General features: G+C 42.5%; 1 long non-coding RNA gene across 1 annotated transcript in view; it reads left to right on the forward strand.

The window, feature by feature from the left end:
- The window catches only part of LOC102761064, a 591,348-nt gene that overhangs the window by 271,480 nt on the left and 308,692 nt on the right, over positions 1 to 11,176 (forward strand). Inside the window, exon 2 of the long non-coding RNA XR_436154.2 lies at positions 4,134 to 4,196. This is a non-coding gene — a long non-coding RNA (uncharacterized LOC102761064). The remainder of the gene's footprint in view (positions 1 to 4,133; positions 4,197 to 11,176) is intronic.

Raw genomic sequence — 11,176 nt, forward strand, 5'->3', positions numbered from 1 at the left:
CCCTCCCTTTCTTCCCTTTGATCTTTCCTTCCTTTGGCAAATATTTATCAAATGCCTCCCATGTCCACAGCAATGTGGTCAGAGCTAGAGTTAGTCTCTGTCCCTAGAGCTAACACACTGGTGAAACAGGCAGGCAGACTCAAAATCATTTAATTGTCTAGTAAATGATAGCTGTGAGATGCACTCAGCAGGGAGGATAATGGGCACTTGAGACCAGGAGTAGGGTTTTCATCCTGAAGTAAGGATTGATGTGAGTTAACTGGGGGTAAGACCATCCCAGGTCAGAGATACAGCCTGTGCAACTCCCCTGTGGCAGGTGGGGAGCATAGGGTGACCCAGAAACGCAAGGTCCCTGGGGCTGGTACACAAGAGGTCTGGAGAGTGGGGGTGCCTGCTAACTAGTCCTATATAATAAAGAGGTAATATGCAAATTAACCCTCACATCCTCACAAGATGGCTGCCTACAACCAGGCTGGCAAGGTGGTTAGTGAGGGATGACCAAAAGACTGAACAAGCAGGCTGAGTGGGAGACCAGGCCAGCAGGTGGGGCAGTTGGGAGCAACCAGGCCAGCGGGGGGGAGGGGGGGCAGTTAGGGGTGACCAGGCAGGCAGGCAGGTAAGCAGTTAGGAGCCAGCAGTCCCGGATTGCAAGAAGGATGTCCAACTGCTGGTTTTGGGATTGGGCCTAAACCAGCAGTTAGACATCCCCGAAGGGGTCCTGGATTGGAGAGGGTGCGGGCTGGGCTAAGGCCTCCTACCCTCCCCCTGCACAAATTTCATGCACTGGGCCTCTAATAAATAAATAAGGCTGAAACTGTGACCAGGAGCACACCATGCAGGGTGTCAGGCTGTCACAGGGACATGGGTCCCTCCTGCATAGAGTGGGAAGCCATCCATGGTGCATCCCATTATGTAAGGACCGTTCTACCTGCTCTGAGGTGGGATGCGAGGTGCAGCCTGCAGGCAGGAAGAGAACTTAGCAGCCTATTGCGGGGTGTTCTGCCTGGGGAAATCCACCAAACCGTTGATGGCAGAGACCACAGAAGTAGAAAGGTTGCAGTAGCCAGCCCTGTTTATAGTCCGAGTTACACACTTAAACAGCATACCTCCTACAGGGTCAAAATTGCTTGGCTATTTTGTGCATCCACTTGGACTGAGTGCATGAGTGCAGGGCGGAGCGCTCCCCTCGGCACTTCTCCTTCCACTTCGCTTGCAGCTCAGTAGCCCCAGCAAGGTCTCAGCACGTTGCGCACTCCATCCAATCCCACCGGGACCCAGGATTCTCCCTGGTGCAAACCGCTCTGTAGGTAGTTTGCAGGAGTAATTGCAAACTCCAGACAATCTTGGTATTTTTGCTTAACTATTCACTCCTCTGGAGCTCTGGAGAGCATCTTCGATTTTTCTTGCTGTCTGGTGCCATTGCTAATGACTGTTTCTCTTCTCACCTTGTAACAATGGTTCTCAGCCTTTATGTTTATGAAACAATCCACCTGGAGGATTTGACAAGTTCTTATTAATGTAAAGAGGGGGCTATACAATGCAGTGCAACTGCAGGTTTAATTACAAATAGGCATAAAAGTGCGGGCATCAAGCTGACATGGACATGAAATTAACGTTATTATCTGGACAGGAAGTCTGAGAGGCCAGAGAAGCCATAGTGCTCAGAGAAAGCCTCTTGAGGCCCAGGCTCTTTCTTGGTGATGTGACGCTGTGGCCAATGAGGAAAGCTTCCTATGCTCCCCAGTGCAGTGAGCAGCAGCTAAGTGCTGGCCACTGTGCCAGAGGATAAGGCTACCTAGTTGAAAAGAACAGAGTCCTTGCCCATTAGGACTTCATAGCCTGGGCAGGGCCAGGCTACAGTGGGTGAGGGAGATCATATGACTCTTGTTAGGACATGTGAAAGGCCAGCTGGAATAAAAGAGTCAGTGAAAGCTGCAGAGCGAAGTTCACACTTGGCGGATCTTGAAGAATGAGTTCAGATTGGCCCAAATGAAGGGCATTTCAGGAAGAAAAATGTGGCCTACAGGCAAGAGGTGTAACAGCGCCTGTGTCTTTTAAGTAGTTCCATTTAGGCAGATCTTGGAGTATGTGAGCTAGTGGATTTAGTGAGTGGTGGAAGCAACTGGGGAGAAGCGAGGGAAGTAGTTAAGAACATTGAACCTCACCATAGGAGCTGTCATTATTTTTATTAAATGAGAGGATGCATGTAGATTTTGATACGAAGACTGAGATATACTATGGGTTCAATAAAAGTACTGGAGAATTACTACTATTATATTTCAATGATGATGAGGATGATGCCACAGATAATTCTTCAGCTGAGGTACACTATGAATTTATAGAAGATAAACATATAGTTTGACTGTTCACTTCCTAAATGTCCTAACTCTTCTCCCTAAATCCTGTTCTCCCACTTCATCCTTCCCATCATGACAATCTCAGCGCTATCGCCTCTTCCTCGCCAAAACCTTCCCCAGCATCCCTGACCAAGCTCTGTCCTCCCCACTGGACACCAAGAGGACAGCGCCTGGCATAAAAAAAGGGCTTAAGAAATAATAACTTTTAAACAGCATTGACTTTGCAATAGGCACAGTGCTAAGTACTTTACATGTATGAACTCTTATTACTCACCTCAATTAAATTTGTGGAGGTCGGTATTCTGTTTATTTTCATTTTACAGAGGTTGAGGCTGAGACAAGCAAGGTTAAGTGACTTGTCCATGGTCACAAAACGATTAGGTAGTGGAGCCATGGGTGAATGGGATGGATAGATGGAAGGAAGGAAGGAAAGAAGGATAAGCACTATCCTCACTATCTTCACCACCTCAGTTTCTTCTTCTCTAGACCCAGGTCTCTCTAATATTTTAGAACTGTTTGATGTTCTCAAGTGTTTTATTTATCAACACCAGTAAGCTCACCAAATGTGAAGAATGTTTAAAAAAAAAAAAGGTCCATCGTATTAAGAAAGGTGTTATATTTTCTTTTTCTTTAATTTTTAAAAATATATTTTTATTGATTTCATAGAGGAAGGGAGAGGGAGAGAGAGAGATATAAACATCAATGATGAGAGAGAAGAATTGATCGGTTGCCTCCTGCACGCCACCCACTGGGGATGGAGCCTGCAACTCGAGCATGTGCCCTCACCGGGGGTTGAACCATGACCTCCTGGTTCGTAGGTGGACACTCACCCACAGAGCCACGCTGGCCGGGCAATATTTTCTAAACAGTTATCTGCAAACAATGTTAGTAATTAAGCTCTGAAACTTCTGAATTGCATTAAGTTGTGGCATGAGTTGCATCACTACTTTATAGGAGTCCCTGGTAGCACACTGGATCTGGATGCTAGAATGCTGCAAACCAGACCCATTTGTTCTACGTAAGCTTCCCCCAGGGGGGCAGCAGGTCAGGGTCAACGCTCTTGGGTCTGGGATGCCATCTGCGTCTTTCAGGTCTGTTAGTAAATATTGATGTTTCTGATTGAAAGATAACCCCTTTCTTAATATGGTGGACCTTACTTTTTAACATTCTTCACATTTGGTGAGCTTACTGTTGTTGATAAATAAAACACTTGAGAACATCAAACAGTTCTAAAATATTAGAGAGACCTGGGTCTGGAGAAGAAGAAACTGAGGTGGTGAAGACAGTGAGGATAGTGCTTATCCTTCTTATGTTATTGATGTCAGGTTGCAGCTGACCTCTACCCAACTCACTGAAGTATATGAGATTATAATGGCCATTTGCAGTTCAGGCAATATTTGGTTTATTGAAATATTAATGAAAATAAATTCTAAACTCCGTGTCCAGTTGCCCCAGTTCAAATCCAGGCTCCACCAACTATGTGCATACTTTGGGCCATTTACCTGAGCTATCTGAGCCTTGTACAGTACAGAGAATAGTAACATCTTCTGCAGTACAGAGAATAGTAACATCTTTCTCACTGGAGTGTAAAGGATTTTCTGAAAATCTATTTACAGACTTGAGCTTATCATTTTCATCATCATCATCGTCACTCATTGTTAAATTCACTGTATGATCAAGAACATATTTAACAAGTTACTATCACACAAAAAAAAATGCAGACACAATTCAAGAATGCATTCCCGATTCTAAAGGCTTCCTTCTCTTCTTCCCTAGGAAACTGCTCAAAGACCTCATGCGAGTGGAACTCACAGCTTCCTGGATCCGGCTCAGCATTCAGTAAGTGCGGCCACTTTTGAACATTCATTACATAAATGCGTCCGTGTCTTTGATCCTGTTTTCTCTGAAAAAGCTCTCTTCAGCCAGCCGGAAGTCCCCACAAACACTTTGCCACCCGCCTGGGTCTTTCTTTCCTTCAGGCCAGTGATGGATCCAGAGATGAGAGGATGGTTTGCTAGCAGAACCCCCACAATGAACACAGGATATGTGTGAGAGTGTGGGTGGGTTCACCCTACCATTCCTGGGGATAAAACTCACTGCTTTTGTTCCCCTTTCGTCCTCTAAGTTTGTTTCATTTGGAGACATTTCATTCCGCTCTCTCAGTCCCGGGACCTTGCTCAGTAGAAAGAAATGCCAGGAAACCCAGACCAGTTCGCGAGACCACATGTTTCTTAAAGCCTCAAAGAACAATCCGGTTTGCTCTTTTTGAGCCAGAATACGTTACTACTATATAAGAATTACTGCAAAAGAGAAATTCTGTACTGTAAGATGCTGGGGTACATTTTAGAAATTCCATTTGTTTTTAGCAAGTAAGCACTTTCCGCCATCTGCCTTTCCCATTGCACAGAAGGCATTGTTTTTCGGTGAAGCCAGCAGTATTTTGTCCGATCTCCCCGCCTCTTACTGCTTATCAGATGTTAGCTTTAGGGATGTGCATAACCTCCGACAGCAGCTCTTCTCGGCAATGGTTCTGTGGGCAAACAACTTGTTTTATGAATAAATCTGTAATAATGTAACAACAAAGATCAACATTCAAAAGGCTAACTGAAGGAAATATTTATTTTTTAAAGATGTAGCTTCCTCATAGGTTTCAGAATTTCTTAATGTATTCGACTTCTGAGCGTGGGTGAGTATAATTTGATACATCAACTATCACAGAGGGGCAGGTAGAATTGGAGGCTGTGGGGCTCCAGGCCTGGAAGAGGCTGATCAAAGGAAGTGCTTTTGCCCTCAGAGGTACAGCAGGGCTCCCCTCATCGCTGTGGAATTTGCATATGCGAACAGAGAGAAGGAGGAGGAGGGATGGGAAGAAATAAAAAGATGGTGTCTTCACTGTTCCCTACATCAGAATGGCTTAGCGTAACCCTGATCAGCTAAAGCCTGTATCACACAGGAGATTAGACCCGCAGCTTTTGTTCCAATAATAAAGGACATTTTATGTCTAATTCCCTACATGCTACATCTATCTGGTAATGCCTTTGAAGTTGAGGCCGCAGCATTTCCTGAAAATTGTGAGATTTTGTAAGTGAAAAGGAGGGGGCTGTTTGGCATGCATTCTGTTCAAGTCTCTTGGGTGTCACGTTAAATGTGCGTGTGACTTTATCTTTTTCTGTCTCAAGCACCGTCCATTTCCTGGCCTCCTCTGTGGTGCTGGGACAGGGGTGGGATGGAGGAGGAGGGTTTCAAGGATGGGTTTTCAGCTGATTCACGACACTCCCACCCTTGTCTCTACTTTCTAAACGTGATACATATTTCTGCTTCTCGGGAAGAAATCCATGTTCCAAACCTGAATTTGGGCTGAAGTTTCTAACCTCGGGGAGGCTCTGGTTTCTGAGATAATTAGTGAAAACGTTGTAAGGAACGCGTGTTAATTTGTCTTTTGATATGGTGTTTCCATATCTACAATTACAGTCTGAAGAGGAAAAAATTATTAATTTGCTGCTCCAAACCAGTGTGCAGTTATGTGATAATTTGAACAAAATTAAAAAGGAAGAAATGGAAAAACTCCTCATTTGAGGGTATTGAGAGCAGCTGCCCTGTGTCGGTGTGTGCCTACCAGATGGTGATGCTTTCCTGTGATCACAGCTTCTGCTGCACTGGGAACCTCATTCAACTTCCAGGGCCAAGAGGTCCCTTCGCCCAGAACAAGGGTGGAGTTCTGGGAGATTGGTTACCGGGAGAACATAACACGGCGTCTATGTTGTCCATATTCTTGGGCCTTGGGCTCTGTTTACCAATATCGTGTAGTACATCGCAGGTTAGGAAACTGCTCCACTCTTAGGGGACTGTAATGAGAGCAATGAATTTGCAGTTGAAATTTGCTTTTTGCTTTTTTTTTTCCTTCCCTAATCAAGATTTTCATTTGCTCTTCTTTAACAAAATGTACTTGGTATACAATATTATATTGGCCGTATTAGTTTTAGATACAATATCGTGATTTGACATTTTTTAAATTTATTTTTTTAAAAAATATATATTTTTATTTATTTCAAAGAGGAAGGGAGAGGGAGAGAGAGCTAGAGACATCAATGATAGAAGAGAATCATTAATTGGCTACCTACTGAGGATTGAGCCCGCAACCGGGGCATGTGCCCTTGACTGGAGTCAAAACCGGGACCCTCCAGTCCACAGGCCAATGCTCTATCCACTGAGCCAAACCGGCTAGGGCTGTGACATTTTTATACTTCACCATGTGATCACCCCCTTAGGTCTAGTAATCATCTGACACTGTGAAACTTATTACAATGTTCTTGACCGCATTCCCCTTCTGCTTTTTCACCCATCCAAGTCCTACTTGAGGATTGCAGTTCGGGACTTTCAAGGAGACTGATACAGAACATCAATGGAGAATACACTGACCACTAACCTTCTCTGATAAGCATAGACAGGTCATTACAGATTTGGTTTGGAGTTACGGTTCTCAACATAGTCGTCTAAATTTCTCCTTTATTTTTCAATTACAGTTGCCATATAGCATTATTTTAGTTTCAGGGTACAACATAGTGATTAGGCACTTACATAACTTATGAAATGATCACCAGATACATCTACTACCCACCTGACATCATACATAGTTATTACAGTATCATTGATTATTGTTGTACTTTACTATTGTTGTACCTATGCCTATTCTGCAAATTCCAATTTGTACTTCTTAATCCCTTCACCTTTTTTTTAACCCATCTCCCAAACCCGCTTCCATTGGCAACCTTCAAAATGTTCTCTGTATCTATGCATCTGCTTCTGTTATGCTGATTTATTTTTTCTAATTCCACATATAAGTGAAATTAAGTGGCATTTGTCTTCCTTCGTCTGATATTTCACTCACCACAGTACCGTCTAGGTCCATCCATGTGTTACCAATGACAAGATTTTATTATTATTTTTTTATGGCTGAGTCATATTCCACTGGATATATGCATCACATCTTTATCAACTCATCTATTGATTGTCACTTAGGTAGCTTCCATATCTTGGCTATTGCAAATAACGCTGCAATAAACATATAGATGTATATGATCTTTGATTTAATGTCTTGGTTGTTTTTGTTGCTTTTTTTTTTTTTTGGATAAATATCCAGAATTGGAATTACTGGGTTCTTTGTCTTTTGTTATAGACTTTGTTTTAAAGTCTATCTTGTCTGGTATAAGTATTGCTACCCTAGCTTTTGTTTCTTTTCTTTTTTATCCAATTTTCATGAAATATTTTCTCTATCCCTACACTTTCAGTCTGTGTGTCTTTTGATCTGAAGTAGGCCTCTTATAGACAGCATGTGTTAGGGTCTTGTTTTGTTATCCATTCAGCCTCCATATGTCTTTCAATTGGAGCATTTAATCCATTTGCAAATAATTGTTGACAGATATGTATTTATGCCATCCTATTATTCATATTTTATCTTTTTTATTACTCTTCTTATAGAAGATCCTTTAATATTTCTTGTAATATTGGTTTGGTGGTGATGAAGACATTTGGCTCTTTTGTGTCTGGGAATCTCTTTATCTGATCTTCATTTCTAAATGACAGCTTGCTGGGTAGAGTAATCTTGATTATAGGACATTGCTTTTTCTCACTTTGAGTATATCTTGCCACTTCCTCCTGGCCTGAAATGTTGCTGTTGAGAAATCAGCTGACAGTTCTATGGGAGCTCTTTTGTAGGTAAGTAACTGCTTTTCTTTTGCTGCTTTTAAGATTCTTTCTTTGTCATTAACTTTTGGCATTTTAATTATGATGTGCCTTGGTGTGGGCCTCTTTGGGTTCCTTTTTGTGTGGGACTCTGTGATTCCTGGACTTGTATGTCTAGGTTAGGGAAGTTTTCTACCATTGTTTTTTTTCACATGTTTTTTAAATTTCTTGCTCTCTCTCTTCTCCTTCTAGGACCTCCATGATGAGAATGTTGGTACACTTGAAGTTGTCCAAAAGACTCCTTATACTATCCTCATTTTTTAATCCTTTTTCTTTTCACTGTTCTGATTGGGTGTTTTCTGCCTCCTTATCTCCCTAGTGCCACATGCAGCACAGATTGCCACACCCCCTTCTGGGTGTCACTTTCAACTCACAGTGCCTAAAATCAGACCAAACCCCACTCACTCACCATTCTCTCCCCAGGTGCCCCAGTCCCAGCTTCTGTCATCACTGACTTTGTCTTGTTTTTTATCCACCACCAAGAAAAGAGTAAGTCTTTGATCTGGGTCTTTAAAAAGCCTTCTTTCCATCCCCTGTGTTGGCATAAACTTCCTGCTATTCCTTTTCCCATGGTTGTGAGGTCTTCTTAAGTGGTGGTCATGCCTAAAGCCACCCTCTGATTGCATCCTGCATATGGGAGGACTAACATTCCTGCAACATGGAAATCACCTAGCTGCTTGCTCATTAAGCTAGTCCCTATCTGACACTTGGTCTTCTCTTTAGGGGTGTGTTCTATTCCAATTAGGCAAGTTCAGCTCCTGACTGCTAAAGATGCTTACTTCCCAACTCCAAGCATCTGCTACTCTTGGTCTCACCAGCAGGGAAACCCTTTCCCATTCTCTTAGTCTGCACTTCTGCATGGATCTCTGTTCAGATCCTCCTGATGAATGAATTTTTCCCCATGTGTGCTCAGTTTCTTGATTTCCCCTACGATAAAGGCAATATGAGGTCAGTTTTCAGTGTAGACATTTGACCCCATGATATTATATATAATCAGATTATATATATATATACATAAAATCAGATATATATATATCTGATTTTATATATATATATATATAAAAATCTGGAGCTCAGTAGAGCAGGCAAGATGGAACAGTAAAAGGGTGAATGGAAAAAGAACAAATTCTCTCAAGTTAAAACAGTCAGCAGATTGACTGGAAATGGGAGGTCAGGCATCCGTTGGAATACAAGAGGGAAGGAGAACAAGAAAGGAGTGATGCAAGAGTGTTAACGTAATCCATTGCCAAGCCCAGGGTGGGTTTCACCAGTTACATTGAGAGCCCCATGGTCTAGCGGGCACACAAAATTATGCTTATTGGGTAACTCTCACTGACCTTCCCATTTGCTTTGACACTTGACCAACCACCAATGGGCCAGCATACATTCTTGTCCACACATTCCGTACGTGTATCTCTTGTCTCTCTTTAGCTGCTGCATAGCAGTGTCTGTTAAATTTCTCTTTCTCTGCCTCTCTCCCGTTTGCTAGATCAGGAGGAGAAGTCCAGGGGATCTTTGTAATGTAATGAATATATGGAATGACAGAAGGAACATATTTCTGTTCTCTTATTGTCACAGTAGTGGGATTCAAGCCCCATGGATAAAGAAGGAGAAGCCCTCAGTGGCAGCCCACTGCCTGCCCTGCAGTCTCCACCACTTCCCCTGGTTTAAACCTGCCCAGGCTCACCATGCACTCTAATGGCCCTTCCTATTCCTTGTGCTTTTTGTGTCTCTTCCATGGACTGGAGAGTCTCTGAAGGCATGATGCATGGCTGTCTCCGTCACCGCCCTAACCCTAACATCCCCCAAAGTGAGAGCGGATTTATATGATGGATGACTTGCTCAGTTGCATGGATTAAGGCTGTGAAAGATGATTGCTCTCTTTGTATTTTGAAACCGTTCTTCTCTCATTCAGAACCTTCTACCCCACCTCCCAATCTAGATCAATCTTTGAAAAATTGTAAGAACCTGGCTTCTTTCCTGGCTTTATGAATTGACCACATGATCTTAACAACAGATTTGACCAATCTGATTTCATATGCCTCATTTAAATAATTATACTACTGAAGAATTGAACTACAATAGTCTATAACTAAGGCCCCTTCCAACTTGGAATTCAGTGAATAAACACGAAAGAAAGAAATGAGGCCACAACAGAGAAGGTTGAAGGGAATTATCATCATCCCAGTGAGGCAGAGATTGATGAGCTGTGACCAGCAGTGGCCTCTCCCGCCCCACCTGCGGGCACAAATGAGCCCATTGTCTCCTGGACAAGAGAATTCACCAGACAGGTTCAGGAATAATACAGCACTGATAGTCTGCTTTCTCTTTAGTGTATTAATAAACTGATATTTATATGATTTGATCCAACCTCTTGGTTGCATAAAGAGAATTAGAAGAAATGAAAAGAAATGAAAGCAGGGTTTGCCTGCAACCTCTTCTATTTGCTTGAGCACCAAAAATGTGTATTCTTTGTATTCATCCTAATTACTCATCAGTTTCTGATTGAATGACCTAAGGAAAACAATGACTTGGGGTTTCTGCTAAATCTATTCACTTAAGCAAAAGATTAGATCTACTTGCTGTTTCTGCTCAACATTGTGATGTGAGGTTGTTTATTGGGGACATTGGTGAATGGTACAATGGCTGGAAATTGCAAAGGGCAAATACAGATTATGGTGGAATGACTTGTTAATAAGTTATGGAAACAAAAAATTTGGTTTTCCTAATGGAGGAGACTACAGATATCCTCACCTTTTGAGAAGCTCCAAAGCAAAAAAATAAACTTTATTCCAAGTGCTGACAGCCAGAATAATTTTTTTGAAAAAACATGTACCTTGTTTCTTTGGAATTCAGGTAATTATTTTCACAAATGAGGATTCTTGTCTCAAAATGTGCCAATCCCAACTCTGTGCCCGGCACACAGTCAGTGCAAAATAAATGGTAACAGTGATTACTATTATTCTTCAGAACAGTCACATAACTACTCTCCTACTGACTGGTTTGTGTGTGAGAGAGAGATAGAGACAGAAAGAGAGAGAGAGAGAGAGAGAGAGAGAGAGAGAGAGAGAGCGCGC

The sequence above is a fragment of the Myotis davidii genome, unplaced genomic scaffold, assembly GCF_000327345.1.
Source record: "Myotis davidii unplaced genomic scaffold, ASM32734v1 scaffold806, whole genome shotgun sequence".
Lineage (NCBI taxonomy): Eukaryota > Metazoa > Chordata > Mammalia > Chiroptera > Vespertilionidae > Myotis > Myotis davidii.